Here is a 27,095-nt window from a genome sequence, read left to right as displayed (position 1 = left end):
CATAATTAATTAACATTTGCTTCATTCATGTGACCAACCACTACCTTACGAGGCTTCTTCTCTCCAAGCTGAGACCTTGAAACTGAGATATCTTTCGTTCTCAAAACAACGTCTGGGCGTACTGCCAAATTTCAGATACTGAAAAAACTGAAAACTTGAGCATGCATAACTATTCAACCCCCAAAGCCAATACTTTGTAGAGCCACCTTTTGTAGCAATTACAGTTGCAAGTCTCTATACGCTTGGCACATCTAGCCACTGGGATTTTTGCCCATTCTTCAACGCAAAACTGCTCCAGCTCCTTCAAGTTGGATGGGTTCCGCCGGTGTACAGCAATCTTTAAGTCATACCACAGATTCTCAATTGGATTGAGTTCTAGGCTTTGACTAGGCCATTCCAAGACATTTAAATGTTTCCCCTTAAACCACTTCGAGTGTTGCTTTAGCAGAATGCTTAGGGTCATTGTCCTGCTGGAAGGTGAACCTCCGCCCCAGTCTCAAATCTCTGGAAGACTGAAACAGGTTTCCCTCAAGAATATCCCTGTATTAACGCCATCCATCATTCCTTCAATTCTGACCAGTTTCCCAGTCCCTGCCGATGGAAAAACATCCCCACAGCATGATGCTGCCACCATCCTGCTTCACTGTGGGGATGGTGTTCTCGGGGTGATGAGAGGTGTTGTGTTTGCGCCAGACATAGTGTTTTCCTTGATGGCCAAAAAGCTCAATTTTAGTCTCATCTGACCAGAGCACCTTCTTCCATATTTTGGGGGAGTCCCCACATGCCTTTTGGCCATTGCTTTTCTTTAAGCAATGGCTTTTTTCTGGCCATTCTTCTGTAAAGCCCAGCTCTGTGGAGTGTATGGCTTAAAGTGGTCCTATGGGCAGATACTCCGATCTCTGCTGTAGAGCTTTGCAACTCCTTCAGGGTTATCTTTGGTTTCTTTGTAGCCTCTCTGATTAATGTCCTCCTTGCCCGGTCCCTGCGTTTCAGTGGGCGGCCCTCTCTTGGCAAGTTTATTGTGGTGCCATATTCTTTACATTTTTTGATAATGGATTTAATGGTGCTCTGTGGGATGTTCAAAGTTTCAGATATATTTTTATAACCCAACCCTGATCTGTACTTCTCCACAACTTTGTCCCTGACCTGTTTGGAGAGCTCCTTGGTCTTCATGGTGCCGCTTGATTGATGGTGCCCCTTGCTTAATGGTGTTGCAGACTCTGGGGCCTTTCAGAACAGGTGTGTGTGTGTGTGTGTGTGTGTGTGTGTGTGTGTGTGTGTGTGTGTGTGTGTGTGTGTGTGTGTGTGTGTGTGTGTGTGTGTGTGTGTGTGTGTGTGTGTGTGTGTGTGTGTGTGTGTGTATACTGAGATCATGTGACACTTAGATTGCACACAGGTGGACTATATTTAACTAATTATGTGACTTCTGAAGGTAATTGGTTGCACCAGATCTTATTTAGGGGCTTCATAGCAAAGGGGGTAAATACATATGCACGCACCACTTTTCCATTTTTTTTTTAAAATACTTTTTTTAAATAAGTATTTTTTTTAATTTCACTTCACCAATTTGCACAATTTTGTGTATGTCCATTGCATGAAATCCAAATAAAAATAAATTTAAATTACAGGTTGTAATGCAACAAAATAGGAAAAACGCCAAGGGGGATGAATCATTTTGCAAGGCACTGTACGTCTCGTGTCTGAGCTGTTGAATTTTGACTCCACTTTGTGTCTGTACTAACGTTTTGCCAGTTTGATTGCCTTACGGAGGGAACAACTACACTAGTCAACAAGGTTTCACTGAGTCCATAGTGTACAATTCATATTTTAGCACATTTCCGGTCACTTTCGCAACATACCCAGGTTTTCCGGAATTCCTTGTTAGAAGATTCCATATTTCCTGCTTAGTCCATCCTGATTATAGAAATCTTCCAAAAGGGATTTCAGGATTGAGATTACAGTCCATTCTTAACTCTGTTAGACTCACCCCTTCTAAACTCGCTACACAGCAAGTGACCTCAGACTGCCTTGCTTGTGAGTGTGCCTGCCCTTCTTGACAATGTACTGACCGTTTGAGCCAAAAGTTAGCTGTGGAGTGAGTTTACGGTATGTTAAAAACATCTCTGTACACTGTTGACACCAGTCAATGTTAGACTAACTGTCCATCTGTGTGTGTGTGTGTCCACTGCCCACCCCCCCCCCCCCCCCCCCCCTCCACAGAACCTAGCTGGCCGGGTCTGCGATGGGCAGTTGTGTGATTTATGAGTGGGGTGGAAGGAGTGTGGGAGCACCACATCTGAGGGGTTACATAATTACCAGTGGAGATTTTAGCATATAAATCTTGGTGGGGTAAAATAAATCAAGTGGGATGCATGCCAGCAAAGCCACTACACTACACAACACTAAACATGAATTAATTGCACTATAACGGTAACAAACGGTGCCCCACAAACTGCTAGGGCCTACATAAAGCTGTCCCAACAGCAGTCCCAACATCTTACCACTGCTACACCTGGCTATCAGCGGAGCCTTGTCTGGCAGCGAAACAGTTCATTCAGCCTCGTTTACTGCCTTTTGAAAAAACATAGCGGATATGGCTGACTTGCTTAAACAAATGTGGTTTCTAATGACAAATTGAGATGTACAAACTATGGCATAAGGGGACGACAAGCGGATAAGAGGCCATCTGTAATTTCGATTAAGACTTTAATGAGCGAGCTAGGACGTACATTAGTCAATATAACTATTTGTTTAAAACTCTTACAATATTCGATGATTACATTTATCTAAAACATGTTATAGGCTACAGTTGAACAGTCAGAATATTAGGCGAAATTAATAGGGGTAAATAGACCAAATTACCATTCAAAACGTATTTTCCCAGTCGGAGCTAATTTATTCCCGACTTCCCGGTTGTCTTGAACTCACTGAAGTCAAGTTAACAGTTGTTTTGAGCGCGGCACAAATCATGCTTCATTGACAGCATGGCCAATGTTGAATGTTTATCATTTTAAACTTGGAAAAGAGCCCCTTAATCCCAGATTTGGGACCACACAGCCACTGTCACTGATTCCTTCCAAACCACTCATTGAATTTGCGATTTCCAACTTGTTGTGTAATGTTTATGTCCAATGGCCGAAGAGCACCGATACGTTTTATCTATAATTTCTCTTTATTATTTATCTTCATAGGACAAGGATTAAAAAGGATTTGCCAGTAGATTGTCGACTTGATTCATGATGATGACTGCTAGCTAAGATTGCTAAGACTGGTCCCGTGTGGCTCAGTTGGTAGAGCATGGCGCTTGCAACGCCAGGGTTGTGGGTTCATTTCCCACGGGGGGACCAGGGTTCAATTCCCACGGGGGGACCAGGATGAATATGTATGAACTTTCCAATTTGTAAGTCGCTCTGGATAAGAGCGTCTGCTAAATGACTTAAATGTAAATGATTGTGTGTAATGTCTGCTTCCAACTCACACTCTGAAACACATACATCCCCTGAACGCAGTTCACTCTCCAGATCCCAATCACCTGAATTCTGATCACCTGTTCACACACCTGTATTTCATTATCAAACACACCCACACACACACAGACTCTCCCTGCCAGCAACAGGTGCGGTACAAGGGGGCACTGTGGGTGGTTGGTCGCCCCTCATTAGCACGGGCATCACCTTTTAGCTGTGCCACTCTCTGCCTCCCTCGTACCACCAGTGGATGTGTGGTTGAGTGATGTGTGGCTGTGCATGTCGGATGGACATGTCGTTGGAGTCACTCAATCTGAGCAATGGAAGGAGAACAGTGATGCTCTTTATTCCCCAACTGTCCAGTATTGTCCTACCATATGTGTGTCTGTATAGTCATTACTGCTCTCCTAATGTGTGCTCTCCCAATGACTTTTGTTAATGTAACAGTTTAACTTTAGTACGTCCCCTCGCCCCGACACGGGCGCGAACCAGGGACCCTCTGCACACATCAACAACGGTCGCCCACGAAGCATCGTTACCCATCGCTCCACAAAGGCCGCGGCCCTTGCAGAGCAAGGGGCAACACTACTAATAGGTTTCATAGCAAGTGACGTAACTGATTGAAACGCTACTAGCGCGTACCCGCTAACTAGCTAGCCATTTCACATCCGTTACACTCACCCCCCTTTCAACCTCCTCCTTTTCCGCAGCAACCAGTGATCCGGGTCACGGCACCAATGTAACAGTTTAACTTTAGTACGTCCCCTCGCCCCGACACGGGCGCGAACCAGGGACCCTCTGCACACATCAACAACGGTCGCCCACGAAGCATCGTTACCCATCGCTCCACAAAGGCCGCGGCCCTTGCAGAGCAAGGGGCAACACTACTAATAGGTTTCATAGCAAGTGACGTAACTGATTGAAACGCTACTAGCGCGTACCCGCTAACTAGCTAGCCATTTCACATCCGTTACACTAACTTATGATCAAATGCCAGGTACCTTATAGTTTCTCTTTAGCGTCTTTGGAAACTGAACTTGCTGTCTTGTTCTGCTTTGACTCCAGGGGACAATAATAATAATAACTTATGCCATGTTAATGATATCTGCGTGAGTGACTAACAAAATCAATGGACTAACTTACCAATCTAAAAATTGTTAGCTGATGGCTAATTGAGTGAATGTCAGTGACTGACATATCAGTGAGACATAAGAGACAAACTGCTGATGCACAACATGAGTTGGGTGATTTTTACGATAGCATCGTCTGTCAACGATGATTGACAGCCATCGTCAATGGTGACGACATTGTAATGTGACAGACGCTGGTGTAGCCTATTTGAACTTGACCGCCGCTGCACAGTAAAGAATGTCGGGCAGCGCACAGCAGGCAGCACATGAATGACATTACTGGGTAATTTGCCTATTCCTATTTGCTATAGCAACAAATATGCTTCAGAATGCCAGAGAGGAATGTAGGCTAGACGAGCGGAGAATTCCACCAAAGCAGCGCAAAATGTCCAGTCAGAAAATATTGTTTCTCTCTCTCAACAGATGCAAGGGCCTTATAGCCTATTCATTTCTTTTCATAACGGACACTCCTTAACTATCTTGTGTCTATCAGTTTTTTAAAACGTAGGCTATATTCCCTTCTCTCTCTCCATGACTTTGGGCAGGACTACGCTTTCATCGTTTTATGCATGGCTTTCTCCCGATCAAACAATGACTTCATCTAACGGAGTTCCATCTGAAAAGGTTATTTGAATAGGCTAAAAATGTAAGGTAGCCAGGGGACTAATAATGACAGAGAATATCAAAGACCATATCAATAACCTATAGAAAAATCTAGTTTAAGCTTATTAAGAAAAAAATTATCAAAATGCCCCATGCGAGGTTGAAAAACAAATGGCCAATAACCTATCCTCCTACAGGCCTATCATAAAAGCTTTAAGAAAAGTTACAGTTATTATATCAGGTAAGACCAAGTGCAGACTGTTGAAGTAACAATATTTATTACAGCAACAGGGGCAGGCAAATGACACGTTAAGGCAGGCAGGGGTGGATAATCCAGAGTGGTGGGGCCAAGTTGCAGGCAGGCTCAGGTTCAGGTCAGGCAGAGGTCGGAAATCCAGAGTAGGGGCAACGGTACAGGCAGGCAGGCAGCCTCAAGGTCATGGGCAGGCAGAGTGGGCAGGCAGAGTGGGCTCAGAGTCCGGACAGGCAAGTGTCAAAACCAGGAGCTGAGAAAAACACTGGTTGACTTGACAAATAAGACGAACTGGCAACAGACAAACAGAGAACTTCGGTATAAGTACCCAGGGGGTAATGGAGGAATTGGGCAACACCTGGAGGGGGGTGGAGACAAGCTCAAGGACAGGTGAAACAGATCAGGGCGTGACAGTTATGAACAGTAGCCTATTTCTCAAATATTCTAATAGCCTAAGAAGGAGTTGTGGTGCTTTCAAAATAACAAGAATGAAAGTCAGAGTCTATAGGCCTCGGCCTGGGCTATAAGATATTCTCACAGCTTTATGAGAGAGAACAAACAATAGGCCTATTAAGAAAGTAGCATGACGCAAATAAAGCAATTATTATCCAGAGACACTGACTGAGTTCCACATATATATATTTTTTTTAAATAAAGCAGCCTGGGGCCCTAAGCGACCGCTTATGATGCTTATGCCTGTAGTCGGCACTGCTGATGTCAGTCCCTTGCCCCCACGTGTTCCTACTGGTTATTAAACTAAGGAAGAGGGACACGAAGGAGGACGGGGATGCAGTGGATCCAGAAGAACTTTGGAAAGAAGGCTTCACTCTACACTATGATATTATTCACTTGTGCAGATCACCTTAGAGAAACATCATTGAAGGAGCTTCTGGAGGAGAGTGAGGAGCTTCAGACACCGCTCAACAGCTGTGGAGGCAGATATCACTCTCTCATTCATGACGACAGGGAGGAGCACTCTCAGGCCACAGAGAAGATGCTAGAGAAGATCCAGAACATGGTGAGGATGAATGGAGAAGAACACTGCACCAATTTGATATACGAGGAAGCACAGAGAAAGATCAGAAGAGTTGATGAAGAACATTGCATTAGGTGTGGCTAGGGGTAACCAGTGCTGCAGTGGTAGTGGGAGGAGCAGCACTGGCCATAGCACTTGCCCCTACTCTTGCCGGAACTTTGGCGGGAGTAGGAGCTATGACGTGGACGGGAGTAGGAGCTATGACGTGGACGGGAGCAGGAGCTATGACGTGGACGGGAGCAGGAGCTATGACGTGGACGGGAGCAGGAGCTATGACGTGGACGGGAGCAGGAGCTATGACGTGGACGGGAGCAGGAGCTATGACGTGGACGGGAGCAGGAGCTATGACGTGGACGGGAGCAGGAGCTATGACGTGGACGGGAGCAGGAGCTATGACGTGGACGGGAGCAGGTTTTATGCCAGTCATTATGTTCATTATAAACTGTTTTAGAATGCAGATGGAAAGGACAAAGCGGATGGATCAGAGCCGAGTAGTCCTACTGTAAACTTTAACATCACAATCAATTCATCAATCAATCCAACAATCCCCCACAAGTGACACAATGGACGTCAACGAGCATATCACAAGCCCTGAAAATCCATAAAGAAACTATCAAAGTACATCAGGTAAACCTGTACGTGAAGCTAATCAGTTCATTTCACATTCACAATAGTGGCTCAAACAAAGTTACTCAAGTAACTGCAACTGTAGTTTAATATAATGTGTTTGCAAATGCAACATTCTTTTCTACATTTGTGTAAACATAGACCAATCTAGCACATTAAAGGAATAAACATTTTGTTTTTTTTCATTCGTCCACTCTTGATACAGCCCCCCACACACACAGTCTAGTATCTTAGCCATGACACCAAGAGGTTTCCAATCTCTTGACAACGTTGCTAAAGGTCACAACAAAGTGTGTGTGATTGGTGTCATTGAGTTAATAAAACATTTGTTTTATAAATGCATCCCTGTATTTGTCAGAGTGACTGTCTGATGTATAGTTTCACGTTTTGTTCTATTAGAACACAAGCCTACTTCCTCCTTTAACAATAGCCTTAATCTCAGACACCCAGAACAAAAATATTGCTTAATTGCATCAGATGCTACAGTAGTCTATCCACGAGAGATTACAATGGCCTAAAACAAGCCAAGGTAAATCCAGGGCGAGAGATGCAGTTTGACAGGAAACATCCACTCACTGTTCTCACTGGACCTGAAAATAAGCATCATTATTCAAGTAATTTGGCTATAAGGGTATAGTGTTGATCAGCTGTATAAAGGTAGAAAGAATGACGGAGGAGCATGGAGGAACATGATTTCATAAGCCAACAACATTTGTCTCTGTTATCTACTAAAAGTTCCCAGATTAATGTTAGTACAATGTATTACTAGTGTAGTAATTATGAGGGTCGTTCCACAAATCGAGTACATTTTGGTTAGTGTAACTTGCTCAAAATCATATAATTGATTCAGAGTCATTTAAAAGCGCTCCACTTTTTTGGAACATCCAAACAAGGGAAATCAAGATCCACCATTAACATCAAGCTAAGATGATAGCACCACCTTGATTGTAACATTTGGATATAGGTGTCAAGAGAGACTGTGTGGGTGGGTGGGCTGGCAGACTTACATTTAGCATTTCCTTCCCGTCTCCTTTCTGATGGATGGGTTCTCTGCCTGTTCTGCAGAGACGGAGAGAGCGAGAGAAAGGGAGAGAGAGAGAATCCTCACAGTTCTACTTTGTAAAAGTTCTGCATATAAGCATGATGTCTGGATTTGCATGTAAGTCATGAAAGTTTAAAAGTCATGCATTGGTGTCAATGGAGGATTTGGGCAAAAGTTGAAGTTGTGTTTCTTACCTTCATGCCTTGATAGCCTGGCTGACACAACGCAGTAGGACAGTGAGAGATGGTGTCAGCCAGACTACTTGATTTAGGGAGCGGGGGTACCTAGTCAGTTGCACAACTGAATGGATTCAACTGAAATATGTGTTTCCCATTTAACCCAACCCTTCTGAATCAGAGAGGTGTGGGGGCTGCCTTAATCGACATCCACATCATCGGCGCACGGGGAGCAGTTGTTGTTAGGGGTTAAGTGCCTTGCTCAAGGGCAGAACGTCAGATTTTCCACATTACCGGCATGGGGATTCAAACCAGCAACCTTTCCGTTACTGGCCAAATGCTCTTAACCGCTAGGCAGCAGCCTCTGTTCGATATTTTCCAGTTTATGTTTCCACGTCGCACAAATGCTTTACAAGTCTTGATAGCCCCAAGAAATAGATTTTGTGTTTATCTAAAAGCTTTCTGCCGGCTCGATAAATCAATCCGTTTTGTGAAGTTGTTAAAAAACGATGTTTTATCCTAACTCATTTATCTGTATACCGCTGTTCCATCTGGAAATACAGACACCTTAACCTTCCAAGTACTTTACTTAATAAGTACGTCACTGGTTTCTCTCCTCCATCTACCTACAACCATCGAGATATATTCACTAATACCAGAATACTTAACTGGGATCTGTTGGTATTAAAGATACCCAAATATAACTTGACGGTGGAACTGCTTTCAGAAATATATTGGAAGCAATTTGAAAACATTAACACCACTGAAAGCCCAGGCTCAGAGAAAGCAGATTATCTTTTAATAAAGATGTATGAATGTGGAGGCTTTGTAAATCTCTCTGTGTTTGTGGTGGGACCTTGTAGTTTAGGTCAGAGTCATTGCTGTGTCTCACTGAGTCTGTAATGAATGTGACACAACTCGTGGAGAGCTAGGAGCTTGTTATTCGCTCGTATTCCTGTTGTTCCTGCTGTCTGTGACCAGGTTGGGTTGATCTATTCTGTTCTCACAGACATTCAATCCTTTACAGCAGGATTACCCAAAAAAGAAACACCAGCAAATCAGTTTCAAGTGATTTTAATTTTTGGAAATCTGTTCTAAGGTATTCACACGCATAATAGAGAGATATACACTGAGTGTACAAAACATTATGAACACCTGCTCTTTCCATGACAAAGACTGACCAGGTGAAAGCTATAATCCCTGATTGATGTCACTTGTTAAATCCACTTCCATCAGTGTAGATCAGGGATGGGCAACTGGTGTGTATATATATACAGTACCAGTCAAAGTTTGACACGCCTACACATTCCAGGGTTTTTCTTTATTTTCTATAATAATAGTGAAGACATCAAAACTATGAAATAACATGTCTGTCTGTGTCTGTCTGTCTCTGTCTGTCTCTGTCTGTCTCTGTCTGTCTCTGTCTGTCTGTCTGTCTGTCTGTCTGTCTGTCTGTCTGTCTGTCTGTCTGTCTGTCTGTCTGTCTGTCTGTCTGTCTGTCTGTCTGTCTGTCTGTCTGTCTGTCTGTCTGTCTGTCTGTCTGTCTGTCTGTCTGTCCTGTGTAATGAGATCCGAAGGAGACAATACGTTCCCATCACTTTGCTCCCTGGTGGTGGGAACAGGCAGTATCGAACACCCTGCTCTCTTTCCTCAATCTCTCTCCATCCTCTCATTCTCTCAATTCAATTCAATTCAAGGGCTTTTTTGGCATGGGAAACATATGTTAACATTGCCAAAGCAAGTGAAATAGATAATAAACAAAAGTGAAATAAATGAACAGTAAACATATTCACCGAAGTTCCAAAAGAATAAAGACATTTCAAATGTCATATTATGTCTTTATGCAGTGGTGTAACGATGTGCAAATAGTTAAAGTACAAAAGGGAAAATAAATAAACATAAATATGGGTTGTATTTACAATGGTGTTTGTTCTTCACTGGTTGCCCTTTTCTCGTGGCAACAGTTCACAAATCTTGCTGCTGTGATGGCACACTGGTATTTCACCCAGTAGATATGGGAGTTTATCAAAATTGGGTTTGTTTTCAAATTCTTTGTGGATCTGTGTAATCTGAGGGAAATATGTGTCTCTAATATGGTCATACATTTGGCAGGAGGTTAGGAAGTGCACCTCACAATTTGTGGGCAGTGTGCACATAGCCTGTCTTCTCTTGAGAGCCAGGTCTGCCTTCGGCGGCCTTTCTCAATAGCAAGGCTATCATCACTGAGTCTGTACATAGTCAAAGCTTTCCTTAAGTTTGGGTCAATCACTGCGGTCAGGTATTCTGCCACTGTGTACTGTCTGTTTAGGGCCAAATAGCATTCTAGTTTACTCAGTTTTTTTGTTAATTCTTTCCAATGTGTCAAGTAATGATATTTTTGTTTTCTCATGATTTGGTTGGTTCTAATTGTGTTGCTGCCCTGGGGCCCTGTGGGGTCTGTTTATGTTTGTGAACAGAGCCCCAGGACCAGCTTGCTTAGGGACTCTTCTCCAGGTTCATCTCTGTTATTGTCCTGACCAGAGTTCTTATGTGTTTTGCTTGTTTAGTGTTGGTCAGGACGTGAGCTGGGTGGGAATTCTATGTTGTGTGTCTAGTTCGTCTGTTTCTATGTTCAGCCTGATATGGTTCTCAATCAGAGACAGCTGTCAATCGTTGTCCCTGATTGAGAATCATATATAGGTGGCTTGTTTTGTGTTGGGGATTGTGGGTGGTTATTTCCTGTCTCTGTGTTTGTGTTCTGCACCAGCTAGGACTGTGACGGTATGTTTTTTTGTTATTTTGTATAGTGTATTGTTTTGTGTTGATTAAATTCATTATGGAAAATTACCACGCTGCGTATTGGTCCTCTGATCCTTCTCGCCTCTCCTCGTCTGAGGAGGAGGACGAAGTAGACTGCCGTTACAGAACCACCCACCAACCAAGGATCAAGCAGCGTGGCAACGGGCAGCAGCGACAGCAGCAGCGGTACCAGGAGGAATGGTCATGGGAGCAAATATTTAACGGAGAAGGACCCTGGGCTAAGGTTGGAGAATATCGCCGCTCTCGGGAAGAGATGGAGGCAGCTAAAGCCCAGGAGCGGTGGTCTGAGGAGGCAGCACGGAAGCGGGGCTGGAAGCCCGTGAAGAAACCCCAAAAATTTCTTGGGGGAGGGGCTAAAGGGTAGTGTGGCGAGGGCAGGTAGGAAACCTGCGCCCACTTCCCATGCTTACCGTGGAGAGCAGGAGTACGGGCAGACACCGTGTTATGCGGAAGAGCGCACGGTGTCTCCTGTACGGGTGCATAGCCCGGTGCGGGTTATTCCACCTCCCCGCACTGGGCGGGCTAGAATGAGCATTGAGCCAAGTGCCATGAAGCCGGCTCTACATATCTGGCCTCCAGTACGTCTCCTCGGGCCGGTGTACATGGCACCAGCCTTACGCATGGTGTCCCCGGTTCGCCAACACAGCCCAGTGCGGGTTATTCCACCTCCCCGCACTGAACGGGCTACGGGGAGCATGCAACCAGGTAAGGTTGGGCAGGCTCAGTGCTCAAGGGAGCCAGTACGCCTGCACGGTCCGGTATATCCGGCGCTACCTTCCCGCTCCAGCCCAGTACCACCAGTGCCTACACCACGCACCAGGCTTCCAGTGCGTCTCCAGAGCCCTGTTCCTCCTCCACGCACTCTCCCTGTGGTGCGTGTCTCCAGCTCAGTACCTCCAGTTCCGGCACCACACACCAAGCCTCCTGTGCGTCTCCAGAGCCCTGTACGCACTGTGCCTTCTCCCCGCACTCGCCCTGAGGTGCGTGCCCTCAGCCCGGTACCACCAGTGCCGGTACCACGCACCAGGCCTATAGTGCGCATCGAGAGTCCAGTGTGCCCTGTTCCTGCTCCCCGCACTAGCCTTGAGGTGCGTGTCTCCAGTCCGGTACCATCAGTTCCGGCACCACGCACCAGGCCTACTGTGCGCCTCAGCAGGTCAGAGTCGGCCGTCTGCTCAACGCCGCCTGCACTGCTCGTCTGTCCAGCGCCGTCTGAGCTGCTCGTTTGTCCAGCGCCGTCTGAGCTGCCTGCCTGCCCAGCGCCGTCTGAACTGCCTGCACTGCTCGTCTGCTCAACGCCGCCTGCACTGCTCGTCTGTCCAGCGCCGTCTGAGCTGCCTGCCTGCCCAGCGCCGTCTGAACTGCCTGCACTGCTCGTCTGCTCAACGCCGCCTGCACTGTCCGTCTGCCCAGCGCCATCTGAGCCATCCGTCTGCCCAGCGCCGTCTGAGCCATCTGTCTGCCCAGCGCCGTCTGAGCCATCTGTCTGCCCAGCGCCGTCTGAGCCATCTGTCTGCCTAGCGCCATCTGAGCCATCTGTCTGCCCAGCGCCATCTGAGCCATCCGTCTGCCACGAGCCATTAGAGCCGCCCGTCTGTCCCGAGCCATTAGAGCCGCCAGCCAGTCAGGAGCCGCTAGAGCCGCCAGCCAGTCAGGAGCTGCCAGAGCCGCCAGCCAGTCAGGAGCTGCCAGAGCCGCCAGCCAGTCAGGAGCTGCCAGAGCCGCCAGCCAGTCAGGAGCTGCCAGAGCCGCCAGCCAGTCAGGAGCTGCCAGAGCCGCCAGCCAGTCAGGAGCTGCCAGAGCTGCCCTACAGTCATGAGCTGCCCTATAGTCATGAGCTGCCCTCCAGTCATGAGCTGCCCTCCAGTCATGAGCTGCCCTCCAGTCATGAGCTGCCCTCCAGTCATGAGCTGCCCTCCAGTCATGAGCTGCCCTCCAGTCATGAGCTGCCACCCAGTCCGGAGCTGCCACCCAGTCCGGAGCTGCCACCCAGTCCGGAGCTGCCATTCAGTCCGGAGCTGCCACTCAGTCCGGAGCTGCCACTCAGTCCGGAGCTGCCACTCAGTCCGGAGCTGCCATTCAGTCCGGAGCTGCCATTCAGTCCGGAGCTGCCTCTCTGTCCTGAGCTGCCTCTCTGTCCTGAGCTGCCTCTCTGTCCTGAGCTGCCTCTCTGTCCTGAGCTACCTCTCTGTCCTGAGCTACCTCCTAAATCATGTGGGGGCCTTGGGGAGGATTCTTAGGCTAAGGTCGTGGGCGAGGGTCGCCACTCAAAGGACGCTAAGGAGGGGGACAAAGACAGTGGTGTCCTCGTCCACCGCCGGAGCCGCCACCGCGGACAGATGCCCACCCAGACCCTCCCCTTGAGTTGTAGGGGTGCGTTCGGAGTCCGCACCTCAGGGGGGGGGGGGTACTGTAACGTCCTGACCAGAGTTCTTATGTGTTTTGCTTGTTTAGTGTTGGTCAGGACGTGAGCTGGGTGGGAATTCTATGTTGTGTGTCTAGTTCGTCTGTTTCTATGTTCAGCCTGATATGGTTCTCAATCAGAGACAGCTGTCAATCGTTGTCCCTGATTGAGAATCATATATAGGTGGCTTGTTTTGTGTTGGGGATTGTGGGTGGTTATTTCCTGTCTCTGTGTTTGTGTTCTGCACCAGCTAGGACTGTGACGGTATGTTTTTTTGTTATTTTGTATAGTGTATTGTTTTGTGTTGATTAAATTCATTATGGAAAATTACCACGCTGCGTATTGGTCCTCTGATCCTTCTCGCCTCTCCTCGTCTGAGGAGGAGGACGAAGTAGACTGCCGTTACAATCTCTCTGTAGGTGATGGCTTTGTTATGGAAGGTTTGGGAATCACTTCCTTTTAGGTGGCTGTAGAATTTTTACCGTTCTTTTCTGGATTATGATAATTAGCGTGCATTATTATTTGGTGTTTTACATTGTATACAGAGAATATTTTATGCAGAATTCTGCATGCAGAGTCTCAATTTGGTGTTTGTCCCATTTTGTGAATTCCGATTAATCGGAATAGCCGATTAATTAGGGCCGATTTCAAGTTTTCATAACAATCGGTAATCGACATTTTTGGACACCGATTATGGCCATTTACATTGGTTGATGATATTATATAATATATAATTGTCTTGTTTTCGAAATGATAGTTTCCGGATTTGACCATATTAATGACCTAAGGCTCGTATTTCTGTGTTTTATTGTATTATAATTAAGTCTATGATGTGATAGAGCAGTCTGACTGAGCGATGGTAGGCACCAGCACGCTCGTAAGCATTCATTCAAACAGCACTTTCCTGCATTTGCCAGCAGCTCTTCATGGTGCTTCAAGCATTGCGCTGTTTGATTTCAAGCCTATCAACTCCCGAGATTAGGCTGGCAATACAAAAGTACCTATTAGAACATCCAATAGTCAAAGGTATATGAAACACAAATGGTATAGAGATAAATAGTCCTATAATTCCTATAATGACTACAACCTAAAACTTCTTACCTGGGAATATTGAAGGGAATATGAAAGGGAATATTGAAGACATGTTAAAAGGAACCACCAGCTTTCATATGTTCTCATGTTCTGAGCAAGGAACTTAAACGTTATCTTTTTTACATGGCACATATTGCACTTTTACTTTCATCTCCAACACTGTGTTTTTGCATTATTTAAACCAAATTGAACATGTTTAATTTTTTATTTGAGACTAAATTGATTTTATTGATGTATTATATTAAGTTAAAATAAGTGTTCATTCAGTATTGCTGTAATTGTCATTATTACAAATATATATATAAAAATCGGAATCGTTTTTTTTGTTTCTCCAATAATCGGTATTGGTGTTGAAAAATCATAATCGGTCCACCTCTAGTATGTATAGTTTTTTGTTTGCTCTAGGGCAATGGTGTCTAGATGGAATTTGTATTTGTGGTCCTGGCGACTGGACCTTTTTTGGAACACCATTATTTTTGTCTTATTGATATTTACTGTCAGGGCCCAGGTCTGGCAGAATCTGTGTAGAAGATCTAGGTGCTGCTGTAGGCCCTCCTTGGTCTCTCTCTTTCTCTTTCACTCTCATTTTCTCACTCTCATTTTCTCTCCCTCACTCTCTCTCCTCTCTCTCCCTCTCGCGCTCTCTCTGTCTCCCTCTCTCTGCAAATATACATAAGTGATGACTTGTCTTCTGGCTGGTCTGACCAGATTAAATTCCCTGTTAGTGGAAGTAGACAAACACTCTGCAGGATGTTTCCACGATGCCAGATATATCTCCCTAGTAGTGCCATGCAGATTGGACGAGTGCATTGCAATCCTGTTAGCTCTCTCTCACTGTCACGCCAGGCCCTGCCACGTTGGGAGGCAGCACACACACACACCGACATTCATGCATGGCCACACACAGACATGCATGCATGCATAGCCACACACACGGACACACAACGTATGCAGTTTCACTAACGTCTAATAATTTATTCATTTCCAGACTAGGGAACATGTCAGAGAAAGTTCAGCGTATGCAAACATTCACATTATTGCCTCCATGCCCCTGAGTGTGTGTGTGTGTGTGCTCATGTGTGTGTGCGTGCCTGTGTATGTGTGTGTTTGCTTAGTAACCCAAACATCGTCCTCGTTATTCTTATAGACTGCGTAGCTATATGTGTACAGGTGTTTTTGTAGACGCCTCTGGCAAGAATGCAGTATTGTTTCTAGATTTGAACACGATATCCCAGAAACCCCTGCTCTCATTGGTAGTCGCGAGACTTTCTGGCTTTGTTATCTAGTGCAGGTATTCCCCAGGGGTACGCGCAGTGCCGTCGGGGTTACGCTAAATAAAAATGTCATTCCAATTATTTTTTTCCACATTTTTTAAACAGTACATTTACATTTTCCAATACATTTGGGTTATTTTAATTTTTTTCACCTGAGTAGCCTCGTTTCACTGCCAAAAATAAAATTAAACCATCTAGTGTTCAGCGAAATAACAACAGAATGTCAAATACAGGTAGCCTAGTCAAATAATTAACATCCAATCACATTAACCGTTACTCTCTTGCGGGAAACCTTCACTCTTGCGCAGACATCTAGAAACAAAACATGACAATTAGAAAAATAAGCCACGGGAGTATTTTGGGCGAGAATTAAGACGACTTTCGAGTAGTAAGACATGTATAAAAGCAACAGATACCATTAATAAGAAGGGGCTAGAAGCGTCGTATATGGTGAGCTACCGAGTGGCTAGGACAGACAAGCCCCATACTATTGTGGAGGACTTAATTCTTCCTGCTGCCGCGGATATGGCTGGGACAATGCTGGGGAGAAAGGCCAAAAAAACGATACAGACAATGTCTTCATCAAACAACACTGTTTCACGACGCATCAGTGACATGGCAGGAGATGTTTTGAAACAATTACTGCTTTGCATACAAGCCAGGGAATTCTATGCGTTACAGCTGGATGAGTCAACAGACATGTGGGACCTGGCACAGCTCCTGGTATATGTCCGTTACATTTATGAAGGGTCAATTAAGGAAGACATCCTCTTCTGCAAACCACTGGAAACCAGGGCAACGTGAGAGGATATTTTTAAAGTACTGGCCAGCTTTGTGATATCAAATGGACTTTGGTGGTCAAGATGTGTTGGTATCTGTGCTAATGGCGCAAAAGCCATAACAGGGAGACATAGTGGAGTGGTAACGAGCGTGCAAGCAGTTTCTTCCAAAGCCACTTCGGTACACTGCAGCATCCACCGAGAGGCTCTTGCTGCCAAGGGAATGCCTGACAGCTTGAAAGACGTTTTGGACACTACAGTGAAAATGGTTAACTTCGTTAAAGCAAGGCCCCTGAACTCTCGTGTATTTTCTGCATTATGCAATGATATGGGCAGCGACCATGTACTGCTTTTACAACATACAGAAGTGTGCTGGTTATCAAGGGGCAAAGTATTGACACATTTTTTAAAATTGAGAGACGAGCTTAAAGTTTTCTTTACTGACCATAATTTTCATTGTCTGACCGCTTGCATGATGACAAGTTTCTCACACGACTGGCCTATCTGGGTGATGTCGTTTCTCGCCTGAATGATTTGAATCTAAGATTAAAGGGACTCTCCGCAACTATATTCAATGTGCGCAACAAAATTGAGGCTATGATTAAGAAGTCTGTCTGCATTAACAAGGGTAACACACAGGTCTTTCCATCATTGTATGATTTATTTGTGTGTAAATGAACCCAAGCTTACGGACAATGTCAAATGTGATATAGCGAAGCACCTGAGTGAGCTGGGTGCGCAATTACACAGGTACTTTCCCGAAACAGACGACACAAACAACTGGATTCGTTATCCCTTTCATGCCCTGCCTCCAGTCCACTTACCGATATCTGAACAAGAGAGCCTCATCGAAATTGCAGCAAGCGGTTCTGTGAAAATTGAATTTAATCAGAAGCCACTGCCATATTTCTGGATAGGGCTGCACTCAGAGTTTCTTGCTTTGGCAAATCGCGCTGTTAAGACTGATGCCCTTTGCAACCACGTTGTGAGATTGGATTCTCGGCCCTCACTAGCATGAACACTAAATAAAGGCACAGACTGTGTGTGGAAAATGATTTAATACTGAGACTCTCTCCAATACAACCCAACAATGCAGAGTTATGTGCATCCTTTCAAGCACACCCTTCTCATTAACCTGTGGTGAGTTATTCACCATTTTTGATTAACAAACGTTTTTATATGTAAGATGGCTAACGAAAGAGCAAAATGATTGATTATTATTATATTATTATTTGTGCCCTGGCCCTATAAGAGCTCTTTGTCACTTCCCACGAGCCGGGTTGTGACAAACTCACACTCATTCTTATGTTTAATAAATGTATCGTTGTGTAGCGACCCGCACAGACAGCTGTTGGTTATGTGTTAGGCTATTAGTTGGTTGTGTTGTACTTACCAGTACCCAGTGTTCGCGGGGTCTGACATGCCAATCAACCTTCTATCTGCCAATCACGGGAATGCCTGGAATGTTCTGAAGCCGGGCATCCTGGTGGTTGGCGGAGTGGCGTGGAGGGGGGTTGGGCAGGGGGATGGAGCATTGGAAGTTAAGACCAGGTTTAGCCTTTGTTCTCTCTCTTATGTCTGGGCTTCACAAGAGAAGGTCACGGTTGGTTTGTAGGGTATCTTTCATTTATTTGGCGTGGGCTACGTCCAAACAGTAGCCTGTGTAAAGTTTGGTTAATAAACCGTCAATTCGTTAACTCAAACCTCTGTCTGAACAATTGTTCCTTTATGATCTAGCCAGGTCATTACAGTATATATAGTATGTGTGTGGCAGGCTTACGATGATGGCAAAAAACAACATTTGAGAGTGTGCTGACCCTGGTGCTAGAGGGGGTACGCAGCTGGAAGTTGAATGTTTGAAGGGGTACGGAACTATAAAATGTTTGGGAACCACTGATTTAGTGGAAAACCAGTGTAGCTAGATTGAAGATAATTTACCAATTTTGACTTTGTGGCTGTGGTAACTAGTGACAACCCAACAGATTCGGTGAATTTGAGACTGGATGCAGATTCGATAACAGTTACGGACAAGATTGAAGAGTTGAGCAACAATGTCTTCTGAACAGGTACAATTTTTTTTTATACATGTTATAATATTCACATTGTCAGCCACTAACATTAGCCATGTCAAGGCAACTAGCTAACTTAGCTAGCTACATGGTTGATAATAGCTACTGTAAATTTCACTGCCTGGTACAAGATAGCAATATCACGATTGCTAGATAGCTAGCTAATAACATTACTGAGATGGCCCCTTGATTCTCGAGAGCTATGGCTGTGAAGATGTGAATGGATTGTAACGTAAACTCACCCCATTCCGTTCAAATGTGTGGAACGGCGACATTCAAACGAGGCTGCAATGAAAACGAATGGGACTGTAGTGACTGTGTTGGCATCAAAATCCGGGGTGTGAACTACGTTTCGATTCAGCGTTGATTGACATGGTAATGGACTAACAGTATTGGAGAAAAGATGAATAAACTGACCCCTCTGATGCTGTACGTTACATCGTGACGTGTCACTACGTAACGTACAGCACGCATTTGCAACTCATTTTGTGCCGTACAGCCTCTTTCCACCAGGGGTAGCCCTTCTCTCGCAGATTAAAATCATGCTTAACCATATACACTTGTAAGAAAACTTCATGATTCATGATTTTTGTCTAAATTAATATAATTATTGCAAATATTAAACTAATATTTCATGACTAGGGTGCCAATTGCATTTTTTTGCACGTCATTACTGCGAGCCATCATGACACTCAAAAGCCGGAACAGCTGCAGTTTACTTGTGAGGCTAACGTTAGCGCAGCCCTAAACCCCTCTTCAAATTCGACACAAACCTTCAAACAGGTATGTGATGAGACATTACATAAACTCTTTATGTTTTATTTACATTTTAAAGTTGATTAGTTGGACAAATCCGGTGTTAAAACCTGTTTCTTCACACAACATAGTTCCCCCTTTCAAGATCACTTCGTAGCCTTCGCTCCCCATCCACCATTTTTAAAAAGACCCGACGGAGCTCATTGCCTTCTTGAATCATGCAGAGATGGGCATCATGAAGGGCTCATCATTAATTTTGTTGGAAAGAGGAGAAATTGTGCTTTTCAATGGTATTGATATTACAGTTGATCTGGAAGTATTACGTTTTTTGGGCGCAAAAATAAGGTCAATTGTACAGACCAAGGCGATGTACAAAAGTGAGTGAGTTTACGTTAGTAGTATTATACTCAACTCTTCTGCATGAAAATCTTTATTGGTTATTCATAAAAGAGCATGTAGTGAACATTACAATACAATCCTATTAAGGGGTGTGTACGTGTTTTTTCTGTAGGATTCCAGTTTTGAAGAGCCGCAGATCATCCAGGGGCACAGGCATGGCTGCAGAAAGAATTGGACAGGAAGACATTGAAAGGGCTGCCCGACTGAAAGAAGAGAGGCTGGCCGAGATGGTTAGTAAAAATCTTTCACCTGTGGTACTGTTTACCCGTTTCTCAACAATATAATCATATAACACAACATTTGGCTGCATTCTGTAATTTCATGTAGCTTTTTTTTCTTATCATTAAAGGTTAACTTGCAAGAGCTGTCCTTTGAAGAAAGGGGAGAGGTGCTGGAGCTGTCCGCTACCCGCCTACATGAAGTGATTTTTGGCCTCATGGAGTACCGGAGAGCTATCCCAGGGTCTCCGGCCAACTTCGCGAGTGCACCTGCATGAATCGCAGGGAGACTCCTGCACCTTACAACACACAACTGCTGCCATTTCACCATTTCAATATTCCATGTATTTATTAAGTACTGTATGTTTGCATAACAGGTTAACACCTTCCATGACTACACTGTACTTTATTCTTCATTTGGATCCCCATTAGGAAAAATACTCAATTTGGGGATTTCTTTGTAAGTTTTTGTGTGTGCATTTTTCCTTGGTCTGGGTGATGTCAGTTCAGTACTTTATCAGAATGTTTCCCCTTACACTGTGCTTTTGTTATTTTTACCAAAGTTACAGAGACTACCTTGTATCCTTGTTTATCTCCCTAATAAAACTATTTGACCTGATTAAAAAAAAATATATATATATATATTTTACCTTTATTTAACCAGGTAGGCTAGCTGAGAACAAGTTCTCATTTACAACTGCGACCTGGCCAAGATAAAGCAAAGCAGTGCGACACAACAACAACACAGAGTTACACATGGAATAAACAAGCGTACAGTCAATAACACAATAGAAAAAAAGAAAGTCTATATACAGTGTGTGCAAATGGTGTGAGGAGGTAAGGCAATAAATAGGCCATAGTAGCGAAGTAATTACAATTTCGTAGATCAACACTGGAGTGATAGATGTGCAAGTAGAAATACTGGTGTGCAAAAGAGCAGAAAAGTAAATAAAAACAATATGGGGATGAGGTAGGTAGATTGGGTGGGCTATTTACAGATGGGCTGTGTACAGCTGCAGCGATCGGTTAGCTGCTCAGATAGCTGATGTTTAAAGTTAGTGAGGGAAATATAAGTCTCCAGCTTCAGCAATTTTTGCAATTCGTTCCAGTCATTGGCAGCAGAGAACTGGAAGGAAAGGCAGCCAAAGGAGGTGTTGGCTTTGGGGATGATCAGTGAGATATACCTGCTGGAGCGCGTGCTACGGGTGGGTGTTGTTATCATGACCAGTGAGCTGAGATAAGTGGGTCTGGCGACGAATATGTAGCGAGGGCCAGCCGCATAGAGCATACAGGTCGCAGTGGTGGGTGGTATATGGGGCTTTGGTGACAAAACGGATGGCACTGTGATAGACTGCATCCAGTTTGCTGAGTAGAGTGATGGAGGCTATTTTCTAAATGACATCGCCGAAGTCGAGGATCGGTAGGATAGTCAGTTTTACTAGGGTATGTTTGGCGGCGTGAGTGAAGGAGGCTTTGTTGTGGAATAGAAAGCCGATTCTAGATTTAATTTTGGATTGGAGATGTTTAATATGAGTCTGGAAGGAGAGTGTACAGTCTAGCCAGACACCTAGGTATTTGTAGTTGTCCACATATTCTAAGTCAGAACCGTCCAGAGTAGTGATGCTAGTCGGGCAGGTGGGTGCAGGCAGCGAACGGTTGAAAAGCATGCATTTAGTTTTACTAGCGTTTAAGAACAGTTGGAGGCCACGGAAGGAGTGTTGTATGGCATTGAAGCTCGTTTTGAGGTTTGTTAACACAGTGTCCAAAGAAGGGCCAGATGTATACAGAATGGTGTTGTCTGCATAGAGGTGGATCAGGGCAAGAGCGACATCGTTGATATATACAGAGAAAATAATTGGCCCGAGAATTGAACCCTGTGGCACCCCCATAGAGACTGCCAGAGGTCCGGACAACAGGCCCTCCGATTTGACACACTGAACTCTGTCTGAGAAGTAGTTGGTGAACCAGGCGAGGCAGTCATTTAAGAAACCAAGGCTGTCAGCAAAGTTGTTTGCTACCTTCACCACCTGGGGGGAGCCCGTCAGGAAGTCCAGGACCCAATTGCACAAGGCGGGGTTTAGACCCATATACCCTGTCATCTTTCCATGGTTAAATGCAGTGGTTCGCGCTTTCAGTTTTGCGCTAATGCCACCATCTATCCACGGTTTCTGGTTAGGGTAGGTTTTAATAGTCACAGTGGGTACAACATCTCCTATGCACTTCCTTATAAACTCACTCACTGAATCAGCCTATAAATCGATATTATTCTCTGAGGCTACCTGGAACATGTCCCAGTCCGCGTGACCAAAACAATCTTTAAGCGTGGATTCCGATTGGTCAGACCAGCGTTGAATAGTCCCTGTCACGGGTGCATCCTGTTTGAGTTTCTGCTGATAGGAAGGGAGGAGGAAAATGAAGTCGTGATCAGATTTGCCAAAAGGAGGGTGGGGGAGGGCCTTGTATGCATCGCGGAAGTTAGCAGTAGCAGTGGTTCAGTGTCTTGCCAATGCAAGTGCTACAATCAATATGCTGATATAATTTAGGTAGCCTTGTTCTCAAATTTGCTTTGTTAAAATCCCCAGCTACAATAAATGCAGCCTCGGGATATATGGTTTCCAGCTTGCATAAAGTCCAGTGAAGTTCCTTGAGGGCCGTTGTGGTATCGGCTTGAGGGGGAATATACACGGCTGTGACAATAACCGACGAGAATTCTCTTGGGAGATAATACGGTCAGCATTTGATTGTGAGGCATTCTAGGTCAGGTGAACAAAAGGACTTTTGAGTTCCTGTATGTTGTTACAATTACACCATGAGTCCACCATTAATCATGAAACATACTCCTCCACCCTTCTTATTCCCGGAAAGATGTTTATTTCCATCAGCGCGACGCACAAAGAATCCCGGTGGCTGTACCGACTCCAACAGCATATCCCGAGAGAGCCATGTTTCCGTGAAACAGAGTATGTTACAATCCCTGATGTCTCTCTGGAAAGCAACCCTTGCCCTAATTTCATCTACCTTGTTATCTAGAGACTGGACATTAGCGTGGATTGTGTGCGTGCCTCCGAAGTATGACCAGAAGGCCGCTCCGTCTCCCTCTTCTGCGCCGACGTTATTTTGGGTCAGCCTCTGGAATCAGTTCAAATGCCTTGGGTGGTTCGGACAAAGGAACGCTTCGGGAAAGTCCTATTCCTGGTCGTAGTGCTGTTAACTTCGCTCTAATATCCAATAGTTCTTCCCGGCTGTATGTAATAACACTTAAGATTTTCTGGGCTAAACAAACACATTGGATGACCACTAGCAACTTATTGGAGCTTTTGAACTTTAAATAGTCAGAACATTAAACATGAAATAGTCAGGGCCATGGAGTCAGAGTCAGTTGTTTGTCCCTGCCTGTTGTTGTGTTCTAACAGAAGTCAGTGTGTAATTCCCTCAGCTCAGTGGTGTGCCATGGGTGAGTCATACACAGACTCTCTCTGACTGACTGCAGACAGATGTACGCCTGCCTGCCATGGTCACACAGCTACTCAGCCAATGAGATAAGACACAGCATCGCAGGGGACAGAGAGAGTGACGCCAGAGAGAGACCGACATAGCTCCCATCGAACACACATCAATGGATGCACACACGCACAAACATACACACAGACTGCAGAGAGAGAGAGAAAGAGAGAGAGAGAGATATCATCATCTCTTGGCAGTAGTACTGTAGACTACTTTATCACTGACCTCAACCCAGAGTCTCTCAGAGCGTTCACAGTCAGCCAACTGACACCCCTATCAGATCACAGCAAAGTAATCTTACCTGGCCGTGGGAGGCAAATAGGGAGAGAGCGAGAGCACTCAGGGCCGTCTACAGTTAGAAGTGACTTAAGCGGTTGTAATATACAATGGTATCGTATTGGCCAACCTCAAAAATAAAAAAATAGCATCGGCAGAGGGTAAGTGGAGGGAATCTTTTCTAGTATTTCATGGGCAGGTAAGGTGTGTAGCGCGCGCATGATGGAGTGACAGTCAACTGATGAGTAACTGGCTGTCTTAGCTCCCAGTCTGTACTGCAGGGATCAACTGCAGGCTGGCTAGATTCAGGCAGCGGACAACATTTTTCTTAGGGGATGGTCAGAGGATCGATGCTGGTAGACGAGAAGCAGGCACAGGGAGTGAATGTTGTAGTGAAAAACGGACATGAAACAGAACAGGAACAGCGTCTGGACAGGGGGAAAATAACGACATCAATGATGACACAGGGAACAAACGGTGGAGCACACAGATATAGAGGGGGTAATCAACAAGGTAATGGAGTCCTGGTGAGTCCAATATAGTGCAGCTGCGCGTAATGATGGTGACCGGTGTGCGTAATGAAGGGCAGCCTGACGCCCTCGAGCGCCATAGAGGGAGACACCTCAAACACTGCCATGCAGTGCCTTAGACCGCTGCGCCACTCGGGAGGCCTGATGTCACTGTTCAATCCATAATCAGTGTAGATGAAGGGGAGGAGACAGGTTAAAGAAGGATTTAAGTGCCTTTGAACGGGTTATGGTAGTAGGTGACAGGTTCACCGGTTTGAGTGTGTCGAGAACTGCAACGTTGCTGGGTTTGCAAAGCTGTCATCAAGGCAAAGGGTGGTTACTTTGAAGAATCTCAAATATAAAATATATTTTGATTTGTTTAACACTTTTTTGGTAACTACATGATTCCATACTGTATGTGTTATTTCATAGTTTTGATCTCTTCACTATTATTCTACAATGTAGAAAATAGTAAAACCCCCCCCAAAATACTTGAATTTGAATATTTATGAAATGCACATTGTTATATTTGGTAACATGTACATTTTTCCTTGCCTCCAACCCCATTTGATGCACTGAACGGATGTGTTGGAGCAAAGTCTACATAAGGGTGCAAATTGAAAACACTCACAAAAGCTCTGACGAAGGTCTTGAGGCAGTTCCGTAAAGCTTAATAAAGAACAGTGATACTAATAAGAGCAGTGTGTGGATTGATCTTTTCTTTCATGTCCAACAATAAAATAAATAGTTGCTCTGAAAACTTGGGGGGCCAAATAAAATCAACCGCAGGCCGCCAGTTGGGGAACCCCGCTGTACTGCAAGCAATGAGTCTCACACACACATACACACACACATACTCACACACACACACACACACAAACACGCTGCTTATAGCACTGCTGTTACCATTACTGCCGCAGCGGTTTGTTGCCAGCGCCATTTTCCTAGGTCGATGGTCACAAGCACCACACACAAGATGCACGCATGCACGCACACACACACTCTACCTGTTGTCCTTGGTGTCGATTAACAACCCATCTCAGCCTGTCACAGTGGGGTGATGACCATTTTATTACATAAACACACCAGACTCACAAGGACCCGTTTTGTGTCGTTGAGCTGAAAAGAAAATCTGGTATTGGCTTCAATACAGACAGGCCAGGCCCACGTCGCTTAGATAAGTGCGCTGGCTGAGACAGAGGCGGGGGCTGGTTGCACAAACCACTACAGGGTGCTTGATAACAAACGCACACACAGACAGGCTGTCTGCGTAAGCGGAGCACTTTAAAAGCCACTTGTCCATATCTGAATGGAGAAGAAACATGAGTGACCTGAGCTAGAGAAGGACAGTAACAGCACAGTCAATGGAATACATTCTACTGCTGATATCTGAAGCAAGTGCCTTAAATGTAGGTGAAATGGAATTGATAAGCAGAAGACTTATCTGATGTGCACTTATCAGGGTCAACTGTATACGTTAAAACCAAAACATCAGTTAAAGCCAATAAAGCAATAAGGGCTCCCTCTCTCCCAGGTTTCCTATAGTAAGTAAAGCCCAGTGCATCCGTTTAGCTGCTTATCTAAGGCCACACAAAGCCATAATCACCTGCCTGCCAGTGTTGGTGGCTGTCACGTTCCTGACCTGTTTTCTGTTAGTTTTGTATGTGTTAGTTGGTCAGGACGTGAGTTTGGGTGGGCAGTCTATGTTTTGTGTTTCTATGTTGGTTTAATGGGTACCTGATATGGTTCTCAATTAGAGGCAGGTGGTTTTCATCTCCTCTGATTGAGAATCATATTAAGGTAGGTGGTGTCACATTGTTTGTTTGTGGGTGGTTGTCTCCTGTGTCAGTGTCTGTGTATGTTACGCCACACGGGACTGTTTTCGGTTTTGTTTGTTCGTTCGTTTTATGTAGTCATTTTTCCTGTTCATGCGTTCTTCGTGTTTCATGTAAGTTCGTCGTCCAGGTCTGTCTACATCGTTTTATTGTTTTGTAATTATTCAAGTGTTCGTCGTGTTTTCTGTTTTGTTTATTAAATATCATGTCTTATCACAACGCTGCGTCTTGGTTCAATCCATGCTCCTCCTCTTCGGATGAAGAGGAAGAGGAAAGCCGTTACAGTGGCAGGAATAATCTCTCTGTTGACCGTTGTCGGGAAACCCTTGATTAGATAAAGGAGAGTCACAAGCGAAGGCCTAGCCAGTCTTCTAACCAGTTATTGACAGACAACTGTTGATTGGGGAAATGGAACATCTTGTGTTCAGTGGAACAACGGCACAGAGAGACCTTTGTGACCAGCAAGACTCTGCTGGGAACTGGCTGTTGTCAATGGAGTCTCTGGACAACACAGACAGACAAAGCTGTTTCTAGGTTCAAGAAAGAGTGTTTCAACTTTGCATACAACCATACACAAAAATGGCAGTTTTAAGTACTTGTGTGGGCTACACACAAGAAATGCATACAGAAAACTTAGAATTCATAGATGGAAAAAACACACAAGCAATCACGTAAACAAAACAAACCAACGTAACAACACTTGGTGAATCAAACAACAAAAGCTTCCATTGTCTGCAGAGCCCGGGTAGCCGTGAATAGGCTCCGCCACAAGGGTCAATGATTGTTTTCTGTCTTCTATTCACTCACTTCTTCCTTTTATTGCAGCTGGTGGATTCTGCCTCCTGCA

General features: G+C 44.9%; 1 protein-coding gene and 1 long non-coding RNA gene across 2 annotated transcripts in view; both read left to right on the top strand.

Moving 5' to 3' along the window:
* rcan2 (regulator of calcineurin 2) overlaps window positions 1-27,095 on the top strand; it is a 120,555-nt gene that overhangs the window by 31,680 nt on the left and 61,780 nt on the right. The window lies entirely within an intron of this gene.
* On the top strand, window positions 18,515-20,743 carry LOC120019763. Its single transcript, XR_005472372.1, has 3 exons — window positions 18,515-19,534; window positions 20,019-20,136; window positions 20,256-20,743. It is a non-coding gene; the product is annotated as an uncharacterized LOC120019763 (long non-coding RNA).

This window comes from Salvelinus namaycush, chromosome 24 (genome assembly GCF_016432855.1).
Source record: "Salvelinus namaycush isolate Seneca chromosome 24, SaNama_1.0, whole genome shotgun sequence".
Taxonomy (NCBI): domain Eukaryota; kingdom Metazoa; phylum Chordata; class Actinopteri; order Salmoniformes; family Salmonidae; genus Salvelinus; species Salvelinus namaycush.
This window is presented reverse-complemented; position numbering and strand designations above follow the sequence as displayed.